The sequence below is a fragment of the Diadema setosum genome, chromosome 21 (genome assembly GCF_964275005.1).
Source record: "Diadema setosum chromosome 21, eeDiaSeto1, whole genome shotgun sequence".
Taxonomy (NCBI): Eukaryota; Metazoa; Echinodermata; class Echinoidea; order Diadematoida; family Diadematidae; genus Diadema; species Diadema setosum.
The window spans coordinates 24,601,326-24,608,957 of record NC_092705.1 but is presented as its reverse complement, the minus strand read 5'-3'; positions in this window follow the sequence as shown (position 1 = coordinate 24,608,957).

Here is a 7,632-nt window from a genome sequence, read left to right as displayed (position 1 = left end):
AAGACATGTATCAAACCACAAGTGGCGATGAGTGTCCATGTATCAAAGTATGTACTAATTAGCCATGTGATCATCAGGACACTTTTAAATCAGGCAAGCATTTGCATTCTTCACATCCATCCTACATTTTCATGTGCACTGATACTTCATGTGATGTGGTGCAGCTAAGAGACTTGGGGAGCTCACCTTCCTTTGAGATTGTTATTTCACTCAGCAGTTGGAATATCAACTCCAGCGTCTCCTGCTCTGTCGGCATGGTGCCTGGGCGAGAGAGAGAGAGCGACACCCCCAACCGCTCCTCCACTACCACGGCAACAGATGACTCGATGCCTTTTGAGTTTTTATGTCTTCCCCATCTCATTCACATCTCTCTCTCTTCTCTTTCTCCCTTTCCGAGCAGCTAAGCGAGCTCTTCAAAGCCCAAGAATGAGGGAACAATGAGAGGGAGATAAAAAGGAGAGGGGTGGAAGGTATGCCTCGGAATATCTCGTTTGGAGATGGCGAAAGAGACTACAACACTCTGGAGACTGCCCCAATCTCATCTTTATCCTCCGCAGAACCGACATCAAAGATATATTATGGAGGAATCCAGCATGGCAACATATACTCTACGCTATGAATTTTGTTTTTTATTTTGTTTTGTTTTGTTCTGTTTGCTTTTCTTGGCAGGGAAGCCACAAAATTCAAAGCTACGAGAAAGAGAGCGAGGGGGGGGGGAGGGTGAGCTGGAGAGAGAATTAGCTCCAAGGATTGTCAACAGGGGCAGGTTTGGTTTGCATGAACGATGATGAATCAACTTGTGTGCGTCTTGCCAGTTAACCACAGAATGAGGCAATGCTGCGTGATTACTCTTAATGTAATCCACGAGCGATGGCGGCCGCAGCAGCTGAAATGAAAAAAGAGCCCCATCATCTCTGCATGCTATTATTTATTTAGAATCATGATTCCCGTTTTCTCCAATAGCACTTGGATAAATATGTAATAATGTTCAAAAGAGGAAAGGGTCGATTTCTGTGAGGCTGTTATTTTGGACTGCAGCGGCCTTCAGTTAGCAGCGAATATATATTTTTCCCCTGTCATTTCAGCTTGCACCATTTCCATGGTAGCATCATTAAAAGTATGCAGCTTATCCCACACAGAACCTTATACACATGCTCAAAATATTTTCTTAAAGCTGACTTTATCATAACTCAGTAGGCATATCGGCTGTGGTGCTCGAATACAAGACAACTTAGTAAACAAATTTACCTTGTTAACAAAGGGAATATGTGCAGTGTTTCTACAAAATTTACATTTTCAATCACGCACACTATCAATTTAAAGCCAATTCTTTTTTAATCATAATCATGGTCAATCAACAATATTTTTCAAATTCATGAAATTCTTCCATCCAGATGTTTTTCATTGCAACTGATTGACAAATTGCCCTACATTTACGTCAATGTAGGGCAATTTGTCAATAAGTTGCAATAACAATATTTTGTCTGTCATAAGATACACAAAAATTTGCTGAAGAATGAACACAATGCACAAATCTCAAATTTGAAGCCATGAAAAAGACAATTAAGAGGATGATTGTACCAATATGGATTCACCTACCAAAAGAAAATTATGTTCTAATCAGCAAAACATGCTGTCCATTTTCAGATGGTAAGAATATCTTGATTGCAATCATTCTTAAACATTTTTCTATTGTGCTTCTAAAGATACTGACTCTCCTTGCCAACTGTCATTCAAGCACACAATGTAGAACAGACAAATGTAAACATCATGCATCATACACATGAAATAAAAGGGCACACAGTTTTTGTCTGTGTAAGTGAACACAAGGCCTAGCTGAACTTCATTTCATGAAATCAAGTGTTTTTCGGAGGCCAAGCCCTTCAGACAGTGAAATGTGCATCCAACATAAAGTAAAATTTGGAAAACATACCTAACAAATATGAATGATTTTCCCTAACATGGTTAACTACAGAAACAGGACTTCAGTTTGCAAAGTCTAGAAAAGTACTCAGAGAGTGCAGCCATTTTCAACTCGGATTGTGATTTTCCACCCCATATCATAGTCCTGCATTTATATCATCTGCATTATTAGATTCCTTGACCATCAAAACATACCCTTACCATCTGAAATCACATTGATATCATTGTTAGTGTAGAAAAGAGCGAAGGCGATGGTAGCAAAAACATGCAAATATGAATACTTTGTTGTTCAATGATGATGATGATGATGATAATGATGATAATGATACAAACTATGAATCCTTTTTGCCTTTTAAAATTCAACACAGCTATCTCTGAGACAATATGAAGCTTGCATCATTCATAAACAACTTGTAGGCAGTTAAAGGCCCTGTTTACCTTAGGGAGCAGTGATTTTAAAAAAATTACATCACATTTGATGCATCTGTGGTCTGTTGTATCACAAAACATCCTATCATATAAAATTTTCACAATAAAGTCTAAAATATAAGGAGATACCAGTATTTTTATCAATAAACCATAACTGTAGATGGTTTAGTCTGGAAACATTTTTTATCATAATTATTGGTCAAATTTTTTGTACTTAACAATACTTAATCGATCATACAGATTCAACTTTTTACAGTGGTTGTTTCTATCCCTAACTCACATTTTAGAATTATTCGAAAGCACTTATGATGGGTTTTTGTTTCCTCTACAAATGGTAAATTATGTCTTTCAGGTTGGTGTGAGTGTGCATGCATAGGGGAGGGGGACACTGGTTTGATTTGTCTTCCCTACCGATAAACGAGTCACAGCTTACATCATCGTAGCTCTATCATTCTCTCCTGACAGAATTCATTGATAACATTAGCCCTTTTTACACTTGCGTTTCTTAACCCCGGACTTTCTCTGACCCAGGACTATCGTTAGTCCCGTACCAATTTTTTCAGCTTTTTACACTGGCCAATTAGTCCCGTACTATCTCTTGTCCGGGGCTAAGGAGAAAACTGACCTTTTTACACTCGTATTTGTTAGCCCCGGACTTTCCAAACCACATAAATATTCATGATTACGCTGTGCACTGTACACGTACACGCACGCACCGGCAGCACTTGATTACCTCGTTTCTGATTGGTCAGTGGGGGTCGGACTTCGTCTCCGTCGCTTAGCCCTGGATTATTTTTTCGTTCTGTTTACACTCACTTGCTTGGCACCGCAATTGCGGTGCTAACCCTGCTATTTTGCAGGGCCAGATAGTACGGGATTATCGGTGGGGCTAGCCCACTTTGGCAAAAACGAGTGTAAACAGAAAGTGGGCTAAGGATAGTCCCGTACCAACGGTGGGGCTAAGGCCCCCCCCCCCCCCCCCAGCCCCACCGTTGGTACGGGACTAAGCAAAAATTTACAAGTGTAAAAAGCCCTATTCTGATCATGTATTGTCCCCTAATATATCAGCACTGTGGAATGAATTTTGGGTGGTGAGTTGGCTCAGTCGGTGGTGAGTTGGCTCAGTCGGTAGCGAGTCTGGACTGAGCAATGTTGTATGTAATCATACTGTCCACTCTAGCAAGAGGAAAAACACTCTGTCCCTCGGATAGGACATGAAATGGAGGTCCCATGTGTAAGAGAGTCACAGCTCGTGCATGTAAAAGATCCCGCTTTATTCATTCATCGCAAAGAGCAGGGTGTTTAACCCGGTGAAGTGGTCCTGCCTCACATCCAACTGGACCCCATGGAAGACCAGCTATTGCGGTTGAATAAGGGCTATCCAGCCATCTTCTCAGATGGAAAATAAACAAACTTGTAAACAAACATCTTAAATATATCATTATCTCAACTGATAGAGTTCCTTGATAACATTCTGAACATGTCTTGTCCCCCAGTAAATCAGCAGTGTGGAATGAATTTTGGAAATACTCCTCAAATTTGTGGATAAGTTTCATGTACTTCACTCCACAATTGCTTTGGCAAGGGAAAACAATTTATTCGATGACACTGCTTCACAGGTATCTGAGAAATGTACAATAACATAGAGTATCTAAACATACAGTATAAACAATGAAATTAAAGTGAATTCCAGGAAACTGTGGTTCTGGACCACATAGGCATATCTATTTGCATCAGTTGGCTTACTTGCATACTGAGGAGTGCCACACAATGTTTACAGTCTCTAGATGGTGCTTATACTACTTTTAAGAATTAGGCGAGATGACTGATATTCACAAAGTTCACAGATTCTAGAAAAATATTGCCTCTTGTGAAACAAGTGTTTTGAGTACATTCTACTAATTTCTTGCATGATAAAAGAACACTTTACTTCATGTTTTCTTTTAAGAGACAGGTGGATGATATTACCTTTTTTATCATGTTTTAAATGATCTGATGAAATGTCTAGCTTTCATAATGAATCATATTTTGTGGAATTAACCTTGAACTTCCTGTAATATCAAGAAATGTTCCATTATGATTACTGTGACACCATGATTTGTTGTCTACAGTCTTCTTAAAGGACAAGTTTACCTTCATATACATGCGGATTGAGTTAATGCAGGAATATTTAAATAGTATAATACATGATAAGTGAAAATAAAAAAAAATATCAGGCAATCCGTTAAAAAGTTATGAATTTTTTATGGAATTAAAGTTTCTGCATAGTGACTGCTGAACGAGAAGACTACTTTAATTTATGATGTCACATTATGCAAAGAAGTATGTAAGGAAAGTATAAAGAGAATTTAACAAAATTTCATCTTACAAAAAAGTATATATTCCCACAACTTGTCACTGATAATAGTGATATATGTTTAGGGTATTATTCATCCTGCCTTCTGAAAGAAGGACAAGTCAAGTGTTCTTTCATTATGCAAGAAAAGTGAAAGTATGTTGGATTTCTTTCTATTGTCATTCTATTGCTTTATATGTGATATCACAAGCTGCAGCAGTCTTCTTATCCAGCATTGAAACTTAAACATTCCTAACTTTTGAACCAATTGTTCGATTTTTCTCAAACTTTCAATAATCATACTCTACTAATATTGTGCACTGCATTCTCTCAATTCACATAAAATGAATTACAGATGAAGGTGAACTTGTCCTTTAAATCTGGGGATCATGGCACATGGGTTTAACCAAAACTGTAAAAAGTCATAACTTTTGAAAGGATTGTTAAAATCTCCTCCATTTTCACAGATGTATTCCATCCATTCCACTAAAGTAATTGATATTTCTGCATCCACTGATTCCATCACATTTCTGTTTGGGGTAACTTCCCCTTTAATAGCCCAGGGAGTGCCATTGCCTCATTTATGATGACCTGATGCATGGCAAAATCTAACAATTGTTCCAACTAAAGTTATGAGACTATTAGCTGAATTTTTTAATCAATGAAATTTGACTCAACATCACTCGACTAGACTACTTTTTTTTCAGTTGTTTGTTTATAGTCTAGTTTGTGTCAAATATCATGGTATATTTCCACGCCCTAAACCTAGACAAAAGACACAAATCAGTCACATTTTAAATTGGTTCCACTGATTGCCATGCCACACCATCATATGTCATGGGAACACAACACAATTTAACAATGCAATAAACAACACGCAGCTATCCTAGCATTAAATAGCAATGCAATGGATGGTCTGCTTGAAAGAGGCCCATATCCATATTAAACACTTTCCGTAGAGGGAATTCACAATCTAGTTTAGTTTCTTGCAGAAAGCAGTCAGCATTACAAACAAGAATGAAGCGTCAAAACGTTTTCAATCGCAGAAACAAATCTAAAAATCTCTAGCTAGACTAGGGCCTATTAAATCTCTTCATTCACCAAGCAAGTTGGTGATCAAGGTCCATCAAATTGAACAGGTGGGACTAGGAAAGAACAACTCCTGCAAACTTCCTCGTGAACATCATGCATCAGGCTCAGACTAAGGTTGGCAAGACTTACCCATAATGTCAGCTACCGATGAGTTAAAAGGCAACACTTAGATGGTAGAAAACTATATGGCGGTTCATTTAAACCACGCGATATTCTAAAGTTGATGCAATCCAAGAAGCTTCAAGATAATTCTTCCGGTTAATACCGACAACTTGAATCAACAACGTTTATTACGCAACTAAACATAGGTTACTACTAGTACCTTCTTCTTGGTAAAAGGCGCACAGGCGCAAGGTGTGTGAACCACACCCACGTGTTGGACGAAAATAAAGTTTTTGGACTGTTCTATTTCATGAGCGGGGGTGGCAAGGATATACACGTTTGGAAGCTCAAGAGGGTAGATACTTATTGCTTGGAAGTATCCCGCGTACTCAAATTGGTTCAACCAGGGAGGTGGGAAGAGACAGTTTGATCACATGTTAGCAATAATATCATTTATCTATTTTCGATAAATATTTTGGAATTGAAGTTATAGAGAAGAAACAAACATAGATGATTATAATAATGACAGTAGTAACAATGATTATGGTTATGTCTGACAGTATCATTCAAATCTCCTTTTTCTCAACAACACTAAACATGGTTTACATTTGTAACATTATATACAATTTGTGTATAAGCGTAAAAGGCAAACACACACACACACACATACACAATATACATACACTCAGACCTACATATATTTCTACATACTATTAAACATTCATAACATGGATGTCTGTGCATGCAAAGGCCTACATAATTTGCAGAAGTACATACAGAAGTACATACAGACACACATAATACATAATACAAGAACACAGAGATGGCAGCTGTATGTTCTGTTAACTTTTGTTTTGCACAGGTGTTAGTTTGTATGTTTGGGATATTTGTTTGATTGCTTGTATTATTATTATTATCATTCTTATTATTATCATTATTATTATTATTATTATTATTATTATTATTATTATTATTATTATTGTTATTATTATTATCATTATTATCATTATTATTATTATTATCATTATTATTATTATTATCATTATTATTATTATTATTATTATATTATTATTATTATTATTATTATTATTATTATTATTATTGTTATTATTATTATCATTATTATCATTATTATTATTATTATCATTATTATTATTATTATCATTATTATTATTATTATTATATTATTATTATTATTATTATTATTATTATTATTATTATTATTATTATTATCATCATCATCATCATTATCATCACCATCATTATTATCATCAATATTATCATCATCATCATCATCATCATTATATGTGCTTGATCATGTTGAAAAAGGAAAAAATATGGATGTAGATTCAAAGGAGACTTGTAAGGTACTGGCATCATCTTTTCCAATTTGCATGTGTACTTGTTCCTTGTATTATTGTATTGTGAAAGCATGTGAAAATTAAAAATTTGGTAACTTTCACAATTGATAAGCTCTTTTGACAAAAGCCTTTACCATTCTAATTTAAAGCATTTTTTTTTTTCAAGGCAAACTTGAACACTGTGTGGAATTGCACTTTCAAGTCTCTGAATAAATCTTTCACGGAAGAATTAGCACTTGATAAACAGTTCGAACTTGCTATGCAAGGTAGGAGATTATAACTTCTACGGACCACTTCTAAGAGACCCCATTCACCCATTCTCACTCATTAGTGCAAGAAAGAATTCATGCATTACATGCCAGGGTACAGAATAATATAAATCATTTTAAT